Source organism: Mesoplodon mirus (assembly GCF_964341445.2).
Source record: "Mesoplodon mirus genome assembly, chromosome: 6".
In the NCBI taxonomy this organism is placed as follows: domain Eukaryota; kingdom Metazoa; phylum Chordata; class Mammalia; order Artiodactyla; family Ziphiidae; genus Mesoplodon; species Mesoplodon mirus.
The window spans coordinates 60,465,250-60,485,716 of record NC_138982.1 but is presented as its reverse complement, the minus strand read 5'-3'; the positions used below and the strand labels follow the sequence as shown (position 1 = coordinate 60,485,716).

Here is a 20,467-nt window from a genome sequence, read left to right as displayed (position 1 = left end):
TTGCACACCAGAACAAAAGTCTAAAGTAAATCTTCCTAGCTAATTTTAAAGTTTTAATTACAGTTCACCCATTTTTCAAAAGACCAATACCCTTTAAAATGTATCCTGAGGTTTTCAATATTGGCATCTTATTTTACTTTTATTACTCTTACCATTAAGATATTTTTCTCCTACAAAAACAAAGACCCCTCTCAAAATCTCTAAGATTAATCAATGCTGATTACTATTCTCAAATGCCAGCTCTAGTACAGATTTAAGATTTAAGTCACACATCTTGCTAATTAGAAGAGTCATGTTCCTTTCATTAGATTTCTGGATTCATATAATAGAAAACTAGTTTAGATTCACAGTGATATGAAAAGTGTTATGAAACATTAGAGAATACCAAGTTTAATGTTTTGCCACCTGAAACGACCACAAAATATTTATACTTAAGAATGTTCCAGCTAAAACTTACAATGCACTTCAGATTACTGTGGAAAACTCAGACAGAAACCACAAAATAAACAAACAAACAAAAAAACTGGACTGGACAAAATAATTATTGGACAAAGTAATTATTAAATAAAACAATTTGAAAGCAATCTCTTCCAAAGGTTAGCTAGAATATCACCTGGACTTTGTTTTAAAAGTTTGCAAAAGACATAAAACTGATCAAAAAACCCAATCTGATTGAAAGTCAACTTCCTCTTAAATAAGATCTTCCTTTCCAATTAAGGAAATTTCAGTTTGAATATTAAGAAAGAAAAATGTGAGTTTTCACTTTCAAAATGGTGATAGAATAACACCTATGACTATTTACATCCAGCATTTAGTCATTTAACAAAAGATTATAAACTGATGAATGCTAAAATTTAATATAATTGAGCCCTTAAAATTTTAACACCAAATAAATACAAGAATGTCTTGTGCTTATTTAAATCTTATTTGAATACATTACATCTTCAGCATCACAGGTATGTAATAAGAATCTATAATACCAGATTAATAACATATATTTTTGTAATGTAGAGGAATTCTCACCTTTTATGGGTTCCAAAATACTGAAAGAAGTGTAAGAGATGTGAATTGCTGTTAAAGTGAAATTTAAACTAATCACAAAACCAGAATTTTCTAACTTCCTCAAGCTAAGTTGAATAAATGGTTCAAAGTTTGGCTAAAGTTTGAGGTTCTTTCTTGTTTAATCCAAAGCAGTTCATTTTTCCTTAAAGGTAATCAAAATAGTCAGACATGGTACAAATAATTTTGTTGGAGGAGAATGATGTCTGTGGTTTATTTAAATAATGTAATACCAATAAGGGGAACTTTAAGGAATATTAGAGTATTTGAAATATATAGAGAAATAAAAATGGCAATACAAAAATATAAAAGAAAATTAAGTACAGGAATAATTTTGTACATACCACTGATATATTGGTCATACTAACAATATAATATATAAAGAATAAAATCTAAGTAATAACTGTCAAAAAGAATAGCTCCAAAAGTTAACCTGAAGGGAAAACTATTAACTATTTAGGAATATATCTTAAAATATAATCAAGATTTCAAATACGAAGTTCTGGAATTTCAGATAAAAAACTAATATGGGAACTTAAGGAGATATTCAAGTTTTTTGATGCCCTAATAAATAAATGAACAAAGTTACTATTTCTGAGTCATAGCCTACTTTAATGTATTAATGTAATCCAAGAAATGGTATTTTCCCAAATAAGTAAAGAATAGAACACCACTTACATTTTAAAAATTGCAGAGAAATTATTAACAGAAACAGTTGTGGATACTATAAAAAGCAACGTGGAAATTTTGAGGAGAAAAAGGATAGAGAATCTAAATCTATTGTGTTGATATAACAAAGTCCAGACTTAAAAACAAAAGCAAGGTTTGCTGGCTTTACTTCTGCTTTAGGTAGAAGATTTTACTACAAGAATTCAACTGCTGAAGTTCATTTCCTGTCTTTAATTCTAAACGAGCAATTTGCTGATAATTTCCTGTCTACATTTTCATAAAATAAAAAGAACATGACTGGTTAAGCTTAATGTTTCAATAACCAAATAAACTTCAGCAAGCATACTTTAGGAAATTAGACAACTATCTAGAAACTAGTTTTATGATTATAAAATGCCTGAAAACTGTTTATCTCCCCCAAATGTTTGAAAATATTCTGAAGGCCTTTGTGATTGCCTCTTTGACCCCAAAACAAATAGAGCACCATTGCTTTGCCTCAGTGGGCCCAGAGCAATTAAAGTCAAAAGGGTATGAATCCCCCTGAACTCTGAGCTGTTCCAACATAGATGAGGAAGAAATTACCCCTGGCTTGGTTTTAGCCTACAGCATGCCCCCAAACCCTCCACTAGATCTTTTTGCCTAAAGTAGAAATTCGCTTAACTTGAACTTTTTTATAGACTATGTTCTTGGATCCATGATTATCAGCATTTTTGGTCAAAAGTAAACTAGTGCATCCCTAAAAGGGACCCATGTGAAACCTAAGTTAAGCTATCAATTAAAGATGAAGAATCGCTCGTTACTATTGCCTTAAAATGAGGCACCCTCTTTGTGGGGTTGAGATCGCAAACATCTATTACAGCATTTGCAGAAGTGGATCTTAGGAACTGTGTACTGTTTCCAAGGCTTAGAAGAGGGCATAATCCATAAAACCATGAAATGTGGGGACATTTGATAAAACTTCAAGAAATGCCAGTTTGTGCCACCACCCACCTCCAGGTGCCAGCCAGTGGTAGAGAAGAAGTCAAATACTAATTACAAAGGGAGATTTTATTAGATTTAAGGGGAACAGATGAGCCCAAATCCCCCTTTTTACTATCTACTGTACACTTAGCTAATGCTTTCTCCTGTGAGAAAGGCTTAAACAGTAAGCACGAGCAGCACAATGAAATTGTAATACTCTCTCAGCATGGACCTGGATTATTTCAGCCACCAGCAATGTGAGTAGCTGCAGGTGTTGCACTAAATAAAGTAATATAAAGTGTCTAAATTTTAACAGTGGAAGTACTGTTTCAAGATCCTTGTCTGCTTTTTATTAATAGTCAGATTCCTTCCTATCAGCAGCCACAACTACCTTTACCCTATTATTCAGCAACAATATTTTGATAGGCAAAGATCTATTAAAATCACTGTTGATATTTTGTGACCATAGTCATTTTGGAGTTGAATAAGCGTTCAATCTTCTCACAGAAGGGGAGAACGTAAACTTGTGATTCAGGAAAAGAGGAAACCAGGGGTTACAAAGGTGGAGAGGCCAAGTAGAATGAAACAGACCCCCTCCATCAAGTACAAAACTTGGCAGGATAACTAGAAACAGACCAACCCTAAATCTTTGGGTTCATGAGCCTTTAGTAACATAATTAACTGAAATAAAACTAATATTCCAGTGTTAAGTTTCACCTTAACATACATCAGCAGTTATAAGTAATAACACCAGGTATAAAAAGTTATAATCAGAAAGTATTCATTTTGTTTATGGAATATACCTTAAGGTAAGGGGAGACATTCCTTAACGCATTCACGTTATTTCTAAAAAGGAGAAAAATTATCTACACAGAGAGAACTGTCAAATTTCCCTTGCTTTTTCTATCAAGAAGCATTACTTTTGGGGGAAGGTGGGCTGATCACTTATTTGAAGTTTCCTACAAAAATAGAGAGCACCAGATTTCCGAAACATTTGTTCTTGAGAAAAGAACCACTAATACCTAGGAAAAAAATGTTGAACAGGAAATGTTTGACCAATGTTGCATCACAAGATATCAAAAGAATTTCACTTTGGCTACTTCAGTGAATCAAGTCAGGACATTCTTGATTTTTTCACAGTCTCGAGCTTCTACAAAATGAATTTTTAAAACAAAATTAGTGATACTAAAATTTTTCTAAAAGTTTCCAATGAGTGAAATAAAGTGAAACTCTTCTTCTAGAATGAAATGTAAAAATGTATTAGTGCTGAGAGAGTAGATAAACAACATTAGTGATCTGTGAATAGCATTCAGGAAATTCCATTTATCTGATGAGCTGTTGGCTAACCAAGCAGTGTTTCATATGTCACCAGCTAGCTAAAGCTCCCCATTGTGTGCACAGATTTCCTTTAAAGGCATTTTAACATCGTTTTGCACATTAGGAGATAGTTTCTTTAGAAGTGAATGGCAGACCCAAGGAAGGAGTCTTCTTCCTAGTTTTCTTTTTAAATTGATGTCCGTCTGCACCTCACAGCACAGTAATTCCAGAAATCCCTAACTCAGGATCCTTGTCATAGGACTGCCTGCGGCAATCAGCCCATGGTTTCTTTTTGAACAAGCTTTCTTTTAACACTTAAAGCCAGGGATGATTTAACAGAAAGTGTCTCAAGTCGGTGAGCTACAGCCCCTTTAGACTCTACCCAAACAAAGCTACTAATGTGTGGTCAGTTTCTTGGCAACTCCAGTCTCGGCTGATAACGCCCCTGCTTGCTATTCTCCAAGGAGCCGGCTGCTGGAAGACTGCTCGGAACCTCATCCCCTTGGTGCTCCTGATGCGGGCGATCCTCCGACTGCTTGGCGCCAACCACAACATGCTACCCACCGTGAGAGAGCAGGACGCGGGCTGCTCTAGTCAGGACTTATCGTCTATCATACTGATTGACGAAACCAAGAGTGAGCAGAAAAAATAAACACGAACAGAGGCTGCAGTGTATGGGCCAGTCAGCTGGGAGTTTTAGTATTTGGCCTTGGTGATCCTACTCTCATGGTAGGTTATCTTTTCCTTGTGCTATCATTTATCATAACTTTGAGGGCCAGGGAGAGAAACAAACCTACAATTTTTCTATTGGTTACATTCATTAGACTGCCTTCCTTTTTTTTTTTTTCTTAGCACTCCTTCCTTTGCCCCCCATAATAATCCCATCCCCTCAATAGTGTTCCCCAAAGAACGGGGAAATTAAATCTCAATACAGTTCTCCCCCTTTTACTCCTTTTCCAGCATAGATCATTGCAAGTAATTAACCTTTGTTATTCCATCAAATCTAGAATGCAAACCTCCATGTTCATTTACTTAAGTCAGACCCAGTAATAAATCTGCTTCTCTAGCAGCTCAACTCAATGAAGATCCTGGATGTTGTTCAGTTATTCGGATTACTAACATCTTCTTCTTAAATAATGGCACTTGACTTTTTCAGGCACAAACCATGTTTTGTATTGGTCTTGACAGCCACTATAAAGTACTCCCCCAAGTGTCAGTAACAAAGATGATTTGTATGTGGCTTGCAGTCTTCCAGTGTTCTAATAGCTTTCTCATTCCAACCCAGGAACATGGAACACAGGGCAGCTGGTTAAAGCTGATACAAGCATTTCTTCTCTCAGCAGGCTATTCTTGCATAACCATTTATTTTGCAAAGTTTTAAAGTGCCTGAAGGATTTAATTATGTACATAGACAACCCTTATAAACTCTATTCTAGGGTTTTATTGACTTTTGTGCTGGGCAGCTCTTAGGCATTTCAATTAAGTGTTTTTATAAGAAAAACTACAATATTGTAAAAAAAAAATTCTTTATAGATACTTCCAAACAGTTTTTTTTCCCCCATTCTGATTGAATAAACTCTATTTAATTGACAGAAAAATTCCAGGTTAATTCAAGTTTTAGTTTTTCCACTTTGGAAGAATATAGGGTTGGAGTCCCACACAGGTTTGGGAAAATGGACCTGCCAATATCAGTGAAGGAACCAGGGCAGAGGGAGGGGGACAAGATGACTCTGTAACATACTCTGAAGAGTCATGAGGCTACCCGATACTGGGGAGTTTACTTAAATTCATAAGGTAAAAACCAAAATGCAAAATTTTACATGTTCCACTTAACAAGTGCAGAATAATAAATTACCAACTTCATTTGGAGCACCCGCTTGACAGGTCTAACCCTCAAAAGTCTCCAGGAGACCCCAAAGCCGCCTTTGTCTGCCTTCTTCAATTGCAGGGCTCAAGTATTTACAAGACTTCTGCAAACCTGCCTTCATTACGATGTGGGATATTTCAGTCCCAGCAGGTGGCCAACAGGAGACCAGACCTGCCTGTGAAATATGTGATACTTTTTCATATACTTTAACCAGAAATGTGCCCCTCTGCAACTCTCCTAACTGTTCTAATTTCCCTTTCTCCTCTTAATCTCCTCAGCAAGCCATGAGCTTGCATTAAAATCTACCTAAAACATTTCACCCACAGGCAATGTAATTCTGAAACAAGCAACCAACATTTCACAGCTCTGGAGTAATAGATTAATTTGAACCTAATGTTGCTGTCGTTTACTGCTCCAAATGTTCTGGTGTAGACATAGCCCCCAGGCATGGTGCTGTGGCATGCACAACTTTGGGAGCCGGAGCTACAGTTGGCTTCACATCTGTGCATCACATTTGCCATGTGCCTCATTATCCTGCACCCCACTGTGCGTACCTGTCCCCCTCAGCTTCTCAGCCACAGGCGATCCAATTTTTTTCCCCTCCAACTAAGAATCTTTGTTCTCCTTCTCACTTACTACATTTTTGCGAGACCTCTGCACCCAAGCCGTGGGGATTCAGTCCATGTGAACAGCTCAGGCCCTTTAGACTCTTAATTCTCCATTAGGAAAAGGAAAATCACAGCATTAAGTTTCTGACATGCCACTGCATAAATTGTGCCATTTGCAGAATCTACCAGAGTCTGTGACCAAACATGGGAGCGTGTAATAAAGCCTGGCGTTGTTGGTTTTGACTTTAACAAGTTTGGTCGGTTTCAATTATCTGTAAGCAAAAAAAGAGTAACTTCCAGTTCCAGATTTAAGGGGGACCAAAAAAATATTCACAGAAAGGAAAGATTGTCACAACAGAAATTAAAACCAAGGGTCTTGAGCTATTTAAGGAGTCAGCATTTCAAAGCATATTGCCACAAATAGTTGACATATACAACGCCCACCCCCACCCCCAAAAAAACACAAGGCTTTAAAAATACATGTAGTAACCAGGCCAAACAGCTGCTTAAATTTTAATCCTGCTTAAACAATAAAAGAATGGTATGACTCTTTTATTGGTTTTCCATTGGAAGTGTTTGGGGCACCCATTTAACAAGAGACAGAAGAAAGTTTCAGTCCTGCCAAAATTATTTAAAATATGCAAAACTTAAATAGTATCTGTCATTATTATTTTAAAGTGTAGGTGTTATCAATAATAATAGCATCAATAATGAAATATGTAAAAAGCAACAGAATATTGGTGTTTAGATATAGAAAAACCACCATCCTTGCCACAAGATAGAAGAAAAACTTCAAACCAGAGGAGTTAGCCTCAAAAAGACCAAAGCTATGAATAAAGAAATTTTAAAACTTATCTACATATTACATATGACAAGCTGGATTTAGACAGTAGTCAACACATACGGAAGGTGACTTAGAGCTCTTCGGTTATTTACCGTGTGACAGGAAAATAACTTACTGTGGGAGATAGGAAATTAGTTAGTTTTAAATGATCATTTTCATAAAACTAATACTTTAAAAGGTAAGTCAGATTCAAACAATACCTACAACCGATCACTCAGATTTTTAATCCCTCAGAGGAGAACAAAATTGAGGTCTAGGAAGAGAATTTTTTAAATGCCTTCCCCAAGTAGAAATATGCTTTGCTCTAGAAATTGTATTGGATTTCCACACCTCCCCACATAATCCTCAAAATCTACACAGTACAGAGCATTGAGTCTTGTACATTTCATTATATGCTTGAATTAATTTATCCTATATGGAATTTGTTACCTTTACAATAAAAAAGTCGCTATTCATTATTGAGAGTGGACAGATGGAACATGTTCAGCTTAAGACATCAATAAGAAGAGAGGGAAAAACTTATAATCCATGAGGCACAGCTTTCGCCATCTGGTAGTTCCCCACTTGTCTGCCAAGACTTTTTCCCCAAATAAAAGTGAACGTTTCTCTTTGGAGTTAATGGAACATTCTTAGATACTGACCCTGAGCCTGATTTATTGATAATAAGCAACCATACAATTAAAATATTTTCCAAAAATAATCCATATTGTAGGGGAAAGTTTTGAGCCTAACTGAAAAAAAAAATTAAAACTACTCTTTCTCTAAAAACATTATCAGATGAACAAAACAGTTTTTTGCTTTGATAAATAATGAAGGCCATTGAACAAGTTATTTCATCCCCTAGAAAAACACATTGTAAGCTACATAAATACAAAATGGTGCGAAAGAGAGGCTGGCAGTCTCAGGCTCAGACTATGTTTACACAACATTCTCAAGCTCTTTATCTGGCAGATGATGCCTGATGTGGAAGGCAAGAGGCTCCATGGACAGGTACATCCCAAGCCACAGCTGTTACAGCATCCCTTTACTAGGATGCAGCACACAAGCCTACCACTCTTAGAAATATGTTAAATGCTATCATATACTATAAAACGTAAGTAAATCATCCCATCTATTAACTAAAACAGTGCATATACACTTTTCAAGTGTTTACCTCTCCTCCTATGTGTCTGCTTCCTATTGCTGTTGTTCTTTGCAGTAAGATCTCTCGTCATATGAAAGACATAGGGCCAGTTCTTTGTTTACTAGTGCACTAGCTCCAGATCCTATGAATAATATTAGGAAACATACACCCATTTCTCTGGCAATTGTCTAGAATTTAAAAAGATCCTTGTATGGAAGAAAAGCTAACTACCTAATTTTTGTACTCCAGGATTAACAAAGGACTTTACTATAACAATGTAACAGCATATAATGAAATGTATGAGACTCATTGTTACAATGTAACAATGTTACATTGTGACATTGTAAATCCTTAAAAGAATTTCTAAAATTTATTAGCAATTTAGACAATACACATTTATTAAACACTTACTATGTGCTTAGCTCACAACCCCCAAAATGTGGACTAAAATGTGATGGATATGTTATAGTACTTTTGACCCTGAGAAATTTTTTAAAAAAGCCTTAGTGGCATATATATAAACTGAATTTTGGGACACCAAGTCTGACTACACAAAATATATTTTTCTCTAAATTGCTCTGTTAAAAATGTGATGGAATAAAATTAAACCAAAGCTTGAATCAATATGATACTAGCTAGGTGATTTTCACCAGTTGCTCTACTGAACTGCTCAATTTCCTCGTCTTTAAAATGAGAATTATTATAATGATACCTACAACATAGAATCATTATGAAGATTATTAAGATAATACATGTAAGAGCTTAGGATAGTATCTGGCACAGCATAAAAATAATATATTAGCTATTATTTTTTTATTAAGTTTGCTTTCAGAATTTTTAACAAATTTTAAACCATTTAACATCATTGGAATCATATTAAAATTATTTGTGAAAACTACCCCAAACCAATTAATCCAAATCTATGAGGGTAAATATAATGTGTAGCTAGAATTGAGACCCTCTGATGAAGATGTTAAAATTCTACAGATTGGAAACCCCCAAATGATTTGCTTTGGTTACTTCCTTGTGTTCTCCTGCAGCAAAGCCTAGCTCAGTGATTTGCATATAGTAGATGTGCAATTATCAAATAAAATAGAAAACTGCTAAATCTACCTCTCAGTTTGCATTGCATGAATTCTTGATCTTAGAGTTGTTTCTACGCATGGTAAAACATGTTCAAGAATGCATTCCTAAGCATTGTTCAGGGAATAACCTTTTGTCTCATATTTATTTGACCTCTCTCCATTCATCTCTTCCTTCAGTACCATTATGGGCTGAATTACATCCTCCAAAAATTCATATATTGAAGCCCTAACCCCAACCCAATACCTCAGAATGTGGCTGTATTTGGAGATAGGGTCTATAAAAGTGGTTAAGCTAAAATGAGTCATTAAGGTGGGCCCTAAACCAATCTGACTGGTGTCCTCAGGAGAAGAGAAAATTTGGATGCACAAAGAGGGACCAGAGATACACACACACGGAGGAAAGGTCATGTGAGTACACAGAGAGAAGGTGGCCATCCATAAGCCGAGGAGAAAGGCCTTGCAGTCTGTGGTATTTTGTGATGGTAACCTTAGAAAACTAATTCAACTCCATTCATCTTCCCACTCATTGACTCATCCATGGGTAGGGTTCCAGGATCCCCCTCTCTCACAAAGGTTCTATCGCCCAACACATTCTATAATGTATCATTTATTTACATGTCTGAAAGCCCACAAAACTGAGATTTCTTAAATTAGAGACTATCTAATTTATCCTTGTCTACCTAACATCTACCCATGTACCTGGCATAATTGCTGAATGAATGAGTGAATGAATGAATGAACAAACACCAAAACGATTACTAAGTCAAATAAATGAAAAATGAGTAAATGAGTGCTTATAAAAAATGGAAGAGAAACTCCCATAACAGAACCTTTTCTGACTGTTTCAAAACCCTACACCTGATATGTAGTGCCACCTACTAGTGCCACTGATAAGCAAAGCACACGGACATAAATATCCAAAGAATAGGACAGAAGAACACACAGTTCTATGATCTCTGGACTACTCTGCACAATCCAATCAAAAAACCCTACAAATATTCCTTGCTTAAGATCTGCAAATCTTCCCTGGCTCCTTGCCCGTGGCAGAGGTATGTTCACTCTAATTCAAGCCAATCTGTATCCTTTCTACTTTAAGGACTGTCAAAGTGTTGCTGAGATTTGAAAATCTGGCCTGATATGGCAACGAGCTTTTAAAAACTTTGATCCTTAAGAATCTATTTTTAAATAAAGTTATGTGGTAATAAAATGTGAAAGTCTGGATTGCATCGATATAGAATTATGGAAGTGTTGATAAGTAATAACATTTTGGGTACAGTGACTTTAAACATAGTTTAATGCCAGACAGAGTCCTAGGATACCACCCCCGTATTATGGGCATTTTCTATCACTCATTCATAGCGCAAAAAGCCAGAAGGTGGCCCTCAGGGATTACACACAGTGTAATGACACAATAGGGAATGAAGGTGAACCAAGCAATTTAAGTTTCAGTCTCTCCCCTTCTATAATTGACTGGAACTGAGGTTACAGAGCCTCCTTCAAAATTTGTTTTAAAAATACAATAAAACAGTGTGAGCGGACATCTTATTTTTATTGGTACTTACACTCTGCATACGATTAAGCACAAACTTGCAAAGAATTAACCACTCCACCAACCTATTGCATCTGTTATCAAACTTGCAGGAGCCAGGAATGTTTTGAAGGGAAATGGGGGCAGGTGACCTGAAGCCCACTCCCTTGGGTCAGTGCATGCTGGGAGGGGAAATGAGCTACAGAGCAGACAATTTTCAGCTTCAGTGGTTTTACTTTCTTTACCAGGCCTCACGAAAACACACTGACAAAACAAAGGACACAAAATTAATGACCCATGTATTCTGTCAATTGACTCTTAGTAGCAGTGGCCAGTTCACCTTAATTTTTTTGTTCACATTGAACATGTAGCCCAAGGCATTGGTTAAGGTTCACTTAAGAATTCTTCAAAGGCATCACTTGGTTTTCATTAATTTGTTAACTGTAACTTCTCCTTTCTGCTGAGGAACCCACAAACCAAGTGAAGGCCTTTATGCAAAAATGAAAGAACAAAAGGTAAATGTTTGACCAAGCAGCCCTTCTTTTGCCTCCAGAGCAATCATTTCTCCTGCATGAATATTAGAGTAAATGATATCCATCCGATTTTTCTAGAACTTAAACTATATTTAAACCTTCTGATTTTCTCAGAAATCCAAGTGTCATCAGCTATTGTAGAGGGAGAAGTAACACTGTAGCTTGTTATTTCTGTGAGTAATTATTTCCCAAAGACTGTGGTCTTTAACCAATAATTGTTTATGAAATCTAATATGAGCATACATAAAATATGGTCAATATTTGGCCTTGGGACTTCCCTGGTGGCACAGTGGTTAAGAATCCACCTGCCAATGCAGGGGACATGGGTTCGAGTCCTGGTCCGGGAAGATCCCACATGCCGCGGAGCAACTAAGCCCATGTGCCACAACTACTGAGCCTGTGCTCTAGAGCCCATGTGCCACAACTACTGAAGTCCTCATGCCTACAGCCCAGGCTCCGCAACAAGAGAAGCCACCACAATGAGAAGCCCGCACACCATAACAAAGAGTAGCCCCCACTCGCCACAACTAGGGAAAGCCTGTGGGCAGCAAGAAAGACCCAAGGCAGCCAAAACTAAATAAATAATTGATTAAATAATTTAATTAATTAATTAATTAAAAAATATATTTGGCCTTAGATAAAATTTAAGAATCGACAAAAAAGCAATAAGAATTCAAAAAGATGTATAATGGAACCTAGTACTTCCGTATCTGTATAAAAATTATACCACATTTAAGATGATGGTAACACTGCATTGAAATTTTCTTTCACTTACTGGCCCACAATGGACAATTTGATATTACAGTAAATTTTTCTATTTGGTCAAAAGTCACAAGAAGGTTCATCTCTATGAATATCTTTCTTCATAAAATTGCTAAAAAGTTGAACGGTTTTCCAAGGACACATAAATAATGGATACTGAGGCACCAATGGCAGGGTCTGAGTTTTATCAATTTGAAACCAGAATATAGGATGAGGCAACAGTTGCTTTCAAGCCTTGCAGGAAGTTGGTAGTTTCAACATTTCTCTTTATTAAAAAACAGTATCAAGACAGTTCTAAGTGTGACGGAGTCTACCATGAGGCCATTTGGTAGTTTTTAGCAAAGGAAATGGATTCCATGAAGCAAATGTACCATTCCTTTCTAAAAGCTTCTCAGACAGTTATAAAATATGATAGCAATGCTTGGTTGGTACAACTTCACATTAGTTGCATCTGTCAGCATTTCCATTACAAACCCTTGATTTTCAAGGTTTTATAATTCAGCTGTGAAAAGTTGCTTTAGAAAGAAAGTTGGCAAGGCAGTCTCAGCCAGGGAGTTTATCAAATTGAACAAATCTTTGTTTAGCTATCTCTCAGTTCTGTGAGCCAAGGTCTACTCCCAGTTAGACATGCCAAACTTCCAGTGACTTCAATGCCAGAGAAAGGTTTTTTCTCTCTCTTTAAATTCACTTCACAAGAGCTTCTCTCATTCTTGCTTCAGAAGCCGCCAGGATCCAGCTCATATCCTGTGTAACCCAGTGGGAGAGGAGCCACATCATATGTAACCCTGTAGGACATATGAATCGAGTCTTGGCCAAGTGTCTCCGGCATGAAATGTGGTCAGCACTACAGAGAGATGTGGAACTTTTGAATATGTGTGCAATTAAAATGTAGGCACATCATACTACTGCTTGCATAGTGAAGTGGTACTAATTTATTGAAAGCCTTGTTGACTGTGGGAGCATGTGTGTGTTTCAGGGGAGTTCTAATTACTTAGCATATGAATTTATTGCTACACCGTCTTTGAAAAAGCAGAGGAAAAAAGACAATCCGAACCATCTATATCGTGTATAGTATACCTGTTGTATAGTCTTTGGTATACATTTATTTAATTGAGATTTTGATGTTGGAATGTATTATAAACTTGTTCTTGCTCAGAAGTGGGTGTAAATCAGTTTTAATCAAATATAAAATTACACTATTTATAAACTTATAAGAAACTTAGAAGAGATAGCTCTGGACAGGATAGTATAATAGTTCATTTTTAAGATTACATCAAAATATTTTGTAAGATATTTATCCTTACATGCAATAAATTTCATCTAGTTATTTATTTAGATAGATATATTAGTCTAGGTATCTTTGACACATAAGAATACAAATCAGACAAAAATTCTTCACAAAATCAATTTTAAGTTTGAGAGGGGAGAGAAGACATACATGGAGATTACCATGATAAATGCTCTAAATGCTAGACATCAGAAGAGAACAGAAAAGGTGTTTCAGTAGATCAGAAAGTGGAGATTTATGGGATATGCCCAAGGGCATATTACTATTAATAACTCTGTACTACAGTATAGTAAAATATTTAAATATAGTAACATTCAAATATTTAAATTTGATATAAAACAAGTTTAACATTTACAACTATAATGTATAGTTTTATAAATACTTAATTTGTATATTTAAATATAACATCCACTGAAATAATAATAATTATGTCTCAGACTAATTCCTTCCTTATTAACAGTTTACACTTGGAAGTATCGTCACAACAAATCTGTTAACAACGTTTGAGGCTGTGAATTTACACCTTCTAGGTAGCTGGCCTACAGAGGCACTAAACGACACCACATGGCAAATTCAGGTGTCATCAACAGTTTTGTAAAGGCCTGGCCTCGTCAGAAGGCTTTTGTAGATGGCAGGCTAGCAGATGGCTAAAGCCAGGTATGGTTTGGGTTTGTTCAATGTCTTAATCTATTTTCAAACTCTGGATTTGGCAAAACCAAAACCACATTTTGCCAAGTACTTTCTCCCTTAATTTTTAAGCCCATGTGCATTTTCAGTGAAATTTAATCCATATGTTTCTTATTTTTTTACACTTAACTCATCAAATATTTTTCTCTAAGAGCCATTTGACATTCAAAAGCCTTGTGAGTCTTTTTTAAAACTAGAAGTTTTTCAGCTATTTTTTAAACTAAAGGTTTTTAGCATTTCCCCCCCTCAAAACAGGAAGTCGCAATCTGCCAAGTATAAATGAATGTGAACATGAATACAATATGTTAATCCAATGCCAAAAGGCTTGAATTTGGTTGGAAACTTCAACTTCACAAAAGTGCCCACAACTTTTTTAAAAATATTCCTTTGTGAATCTGTCTGAACCTAGACAATGACTGACAGAATTTGAATTTTAAAAAACAAACTTTACCAAAGCTGACCAATGAGAGGGGCAAGAAACATCTCTTCAGCATTTCACAAAAGGAATTCTCATCATCCATTTGTAAAATGAGCAACTGCTGTTTCTTTCTTTCTTTAGCTATTATATTTCATTTTCTAAAAATTGTTTGGAATATATACCAGTAAGAAATAAATTAATTATCAGGACCTTAAAGTTATATATTTTCATGATAGAAAGACATAGATTTATGTATTATATATTTATTCAGAAACTTTATTGCTTATGGAATACATCAGTGTATACTTCATATTATTTTTTGAATTTATATATTTGCAGAACATTTTTCCCAGAAAAAAAAGCAGTGATAATTTTTAGAATGGCTTAATACAACTTAATGCCAACATATAAATTCAATATAAACATATTTAGAAAAGCAACCCTAACAAAGAAGCAATCAGACAGCCTACCCTCATCACATTTTATACTTTGTAGCCCAGCCATATTTTACACAGCTAGGCTCATGGCAGGCACCCAATACACTCTTATCAGATTAAGTTGAATTGAATCCGATAGCATAAGTGATGAGTTACATTGTGATGATCCAAAGAATAATGACACTGTAATTCCTCTAATATATTTAATAATTTCTTGTCAAAATCATATATATAAGCTATTCCTCATAACTATTGTGTGATGCCATTTTTTTATCAATTCAAATTCTCTCTTCTGAGTTCCCATCGCCATTAAGTTACAACTATGTTATAGCACTAAGTTTCAGGGAGGAGAAAGTGAAAATCTTGGAGTGAACATCTGAAATCAACCAGAAGCTGTCATTGGGAAGCAAAAGAAAGGCTGAGGTCTATGGGTGTGATGAGTCATCTAGCATATCCCAAATACCTTTCCAGGAAGGCAATCCCCTGAACCCATCATCAAAGGACTCGGCCTCTAAACCTAGGAACAAACTTTCAGCTTTTACTCTAGCCCAAAAGTCATTTTTCTCATTTTCCTTATGACACTCAATAGATATCTCAATAGATATCTTTTTTCCTTTTTCATACCTTATATGAGAGTTTGTCTGAAAGTAATATTACCATGTTTGTCAAGAACACAAAAACTCAGGAAAGTATTATTCAACTTGGTTTCTTTTTTGTTCCTGAGACAATGTGCTGTTAGAGTGGTGAGGTCACTGTCTGAGATTCTCAAGCCAAGAGATGTTCCAAGAGTCTCTCCTAACCCAATTCAGCAGATACTCATTTGTTCATTCACCAAATGCTGGTAAACATCTACTTTGTTCTGGACACTCTTCATGACCAAAGTTTTTGCCCTCTTGAAGTTTACATTCTAATAGTGACTTCACCACTTTAATAGCACATTAACTCAGAAACAAAATGATTTTTGTGCATTTCATTTTATTTTTAATATTAAGAAATCACATTGAATGTTACTTTCCCAAATTTTCATGTTCTTGACAAACATGATAATATTACTTTCAGATAAACCCTCACATAAGGTATGAAAAAGGAAAAAGATATCTATTGAGTATCATAAGGAAAATGAGGAAAGAAAAAAAAACTTTTGGAAACATTCCAGAAAACTTAGAATGTTCTAGAGCAATGAAAAATGTTGTAAGTGGACAGAGAAGGCTGATGAATGATGCAAACAGGAGAGCAGAATGATAGCTCTAGGTGTAGTCTTAAACTTCACCTAGTCCAGCAATGGCAAAACCAAGACCCACGAGTGTCCTTCTCTCCTCACAACGCGTGGCTAGCTTTGCTGTTAGCAGACCATGGAGCCAGATCACAGCTTCTGAAACTGTCCAAAGGATCAGAGATCTACCAAAGCAAAGGATGCATGAGAGTTGAAACCTATTTGGCTTCCCTGATAATCCAACTCCTTCATGTTTAGATAACTTGCCCATGGTCACACAGCTACTAATGCTTCACGTTGCTTGCAATGGTTTTCATAATTGACAGAGAAGCAAACAGCTTAAGTGGAAGAGAAAGGAAAGCTGATATCCACCAAGTGCGGAAAGCTGATATCCACCAAGTGCCCAGGATACAAAACCAACACAATATCTCACTTAACACACCAATCTTGTGAACTAAGTAGTATCCCTTTTATACATTAGAAGCCCATGCAATCCTTCCTAGTCAGATACCATACCTAAACTGCCAAAACAAACAAACAAACTTGCAGAATCTGGTTTTTCTCTGTGCTTGTATTGTCTCTTTTGGACACTAGGTATAGGGACCCTCTCACGGGGGACGTAGGTAGTTGTAGATTATTAAACAAAACAAAATGGTGTAGCTCAGGGGAAGCCTCGATGATCAGCCTCTTTATTTTTCTATTTCTTCTTGAGGTAAATAGGCTAGAAGATGTGAACTAGTTTGATCTCCTTGGAAGTAAGATGTTAGTTTAGAAGCTCAAAATAATCTAGTCCTAATTTGCTATGGCGGCACAGACTTTATTGGTCAAATTAATTACAATTCTCTAGTGTTTGCATCAAAATCTTGTGTTGTTATGACAACCATTTTCAAGCCCTGACTTCTGTATTGTGGCTTAAACGTGATAAATTCCCACTTTCAGAAGACATCCAGCTGGTAAGCTTACTTCAACTGCCAAGATGATGTCCCACAATTTCCACATCTGCTTCAACTCCTCTGTCACAGCCTCATTACTAATTTTTTTCTCCATTTTTTAAGAATTGGGATAATTTTGTTTCCCTGGAGCAGGCTGTAAGTGCACACCCAAGTCAGACTTTTATTTATGAGTGGCTTCAATTTACGGATGAGATGTGTTTATACCTTATGTTCCAGGTAAGTCCTCTCCTGACTTTCTCAATAATTTGACTTTATGACAAAATTTAGGTGATTTCAAAAAAAAAGAAAACCCAAAGATATTTCACCCATTTTAAATATTCATTCTCTAGTTTTTCTAGAATTCTGTCAGAAAACTCTTCAAAAATACTTAGCCTCATCTAGTTTCAAATCAAACCAATATAAATAATGGGTAGAATTACTAACCTGCAGGGAATGTCATCCTAAATTTCCTGGCTCTGACTATGTAACCATAAGCATGACTGGTGTATTTACTGGAGGCAGTATATACTGTATAATGTTCCCTGAAAACTCATGTAACTAATGCAATATGATAACCACTAGGGTGCTACTGTGACGTAAAGGACATAGTACAATCTTATCCAATTCAAACAAGAAAAAAAATAGTTGACTTTAATGGTCCTGCCCTCCAAACAAATACATTGCCTGTTCTACTGAACTTAAAATTCCAGGTTATATATAAGTTATCCTGAAATAAAAGTAATTCAGTGGCATACACATTCTAGCACCAACATATGATTTCACTCTTTGATCAAATATTTCTAACAGTGATTTTAAGGAATCAAGTGCTATGCAGGACATGACATTTACTGAGAGAAAGTAAGAGGAAAATAAATGGATTCAATAGCACAGATTTCAAGTTGGCAGAAGATGGAACTAGTCTAAGAGGAGACATGTTTCCACTCGGGGAGTTGTTGGATGTTGATATCAAAATGTTTTAAGCTGGATCCAGCAGATATGCTCAGGCATCAGCAGAAGGAAATTCAGAAAGGTAAGCTCTGAACCACAGACAGGAAAGATGGAAGAGAGTGTCGAGGCTCCCTGCTCTTACCTTCTCATACCCTCATTTCCAGGATCTTACAGATGTGGAAACGTAGGTGTAATTTCCAAGGGTCCCAGTCCCATCAGAGCAGGCTTACAGCCATCTAACTTCCAAGATGCCAAGATGCTGATTCTCTTGAAATAAGTCCTAGGGCAGGAAGAGCTGGAGCTGGGCAGAGACTGCTTCATGGCAGCCTTCCAGGGAGACGGCCAGCACAGTGATAATGGATGTAAGACGAGTGACTCATAAGATGTTAGAGCTGGTTTTAAAAAAATGAATTAAAACGATATCCATGATGAAAGAAAGAGAGAAAGAAAGAAAGAGGGAGGGAGGAAGGAAGGAAAAAGGGAAAGGAAAGGAAAGGAAAGGACAGAACAAAGCTAGAGAAGTATAAATAGCCTGGTGTAAATGTACCTGGCCTTCAGCTAAGGCTACAATATACATTATAAACACCAAACACTGTCAAGAGCATTTTAAGAAATTGGTCATCCCTTTCCACCACTTTGTGAGTAATACTTGGGAATGGGATAAAAAAATAATAATGGCCTCCAGGGAATGTTTAAGAATGAGGTAATTTACATGCTTCATCCAGAAAACATTAAGTGTATCCTTCTCCTCTGCCAGGATAATTTTGAATTTCTGGCATCAAAGCTGAAATTTTCTACCAAAGTTGATCAATCTCCTGTTACCACTCTGTATTTGTGTTGGAGTAACAGTTTATTCTATGCAGTGTTAGACTGAGGCTAGTCAGCTATTTAATCTTAAGGTTTTTAGTCAGGGCCTCATTGAAGAAAATCCCCAAACTTCGTGTAGACCAATTTTTGCGCAATTTTTCGATACTAATTCTTCCGATTTGGGGACCATGGCAACTCAGCCAAGGAGGGTGAAAATAATTACTTCTCGAAAGAAAGACCTTGGTTTATTCTCTTCTCCCTTCCCTTTTTTCCTTCTATCACATAATATTTTGGCTTTTTCTCCACCATCAGGTAAAACCAGTGAACTGTGGAACAGCTGCCTGAATTATGTGGATAATTGCTTCTACTTTCTTTAGAGATGTCAAATATATATTGTATTTTGTTACATGCTTATCTTGATATCTTATTTCACAAGGAGGCAACTACCATGTGCAAACAGAGGTAATGAATGCATTAAAAGAAAAAGTAGATTTTAGAAACTCATGACAAATACATTGGGGTAGAATCATAGAAAGATCGTAAAAACCGGAGTAGGAGGTACTTTAGAGTTTATTTACTCACAATCACCTTTTTCTCACAGCTTTGAAATTGAAGCCCAGGGAAGTAAGGCAACTTGCCTAAGCCATAGATTATTTCCAGTTGCTCATTTAAAAAAGATAAATCCATTGGTATCTCCATTGCTGTTCTCCTGAATTCTGCTGAGTTGATTGCCATATTAAACCAAGGATTAACCTCTCCTGCTCTAATCCCTTCACCAAATCCTTCTTGGCTTCTTTCTCTGACCTTTGTGCTTCTGAGTTTGTTGCTGTAGTTATTGCTTTTGGGGTTTTTTTTTGTCTTCCTTTTGTTGTTGTTGTTTTGGTTAGGTTGTACTAGCTCACCTTTTAGATGATACTTACTTCAGGGATTTTGTCTAGCAACTCTGAGTATACCTGTACCAATTTTCTGTGAATGGGGAGTGATCAATATGCCTATGTCATTCAAAGTCACAAAATGAAAATTTTACACAAAGAATTTAAGCACCTCCACTGCCCTAAAGAATTCTAAAACCTATCAAGTCACATGGAGGTATTTAAGATTAATAATATCAACTATTATCTGTTTTCAGTTAAAAAGTGCCTTCATAATGTACCCACATGTTTAAATCTCATCTAACACTTCAAAAAAAACGAATAAAGTGACCATTTTAGCATTCCTTTTTTTTTTTTTTTTTTTTTTTTTTGCGGTACGTGGGCCTCTCACTGCTGTGGCCTCTTCTGTTGCGGAGCACAGGCTCCGGACGCGCAGGCTCCGCGGCCATGGCTCACGGGCCCAGCCGCTCCGCGGCATGTGGGATCCTCCCGGACCGGGGCATGAACCCG

The 20,467-nt window shown here is 36.3% G+C and overlaps 1 protein-coding gene across 6 annotated transcripts in view; it reads right to left on the bottom strand.

The window, feature by feature from the left end:
• The window catches only part of LOC309806369 (histone-lysine N-methyltransferase MECOM), a 168,319-nt gene extending 149,744 nt beyond the window's left edge, over positions 1-18,575 (bottom strand). For all 6 annotated transcript variants that reach the window (XM_082625161.1, XM_082625164.1, XM_082625163.1 and 3 more), the window contains exon 1: positions 18,421-18,575. The gene's annotated coding sequence lies outside the window, so the exon portion shown is untranslated. The remainder of the gene's footprint in view (positions 1-18,420) is intronic.
• Between the last annotated feature and the right edge of the window lie 1,892 nt (positions 18,576-20,467).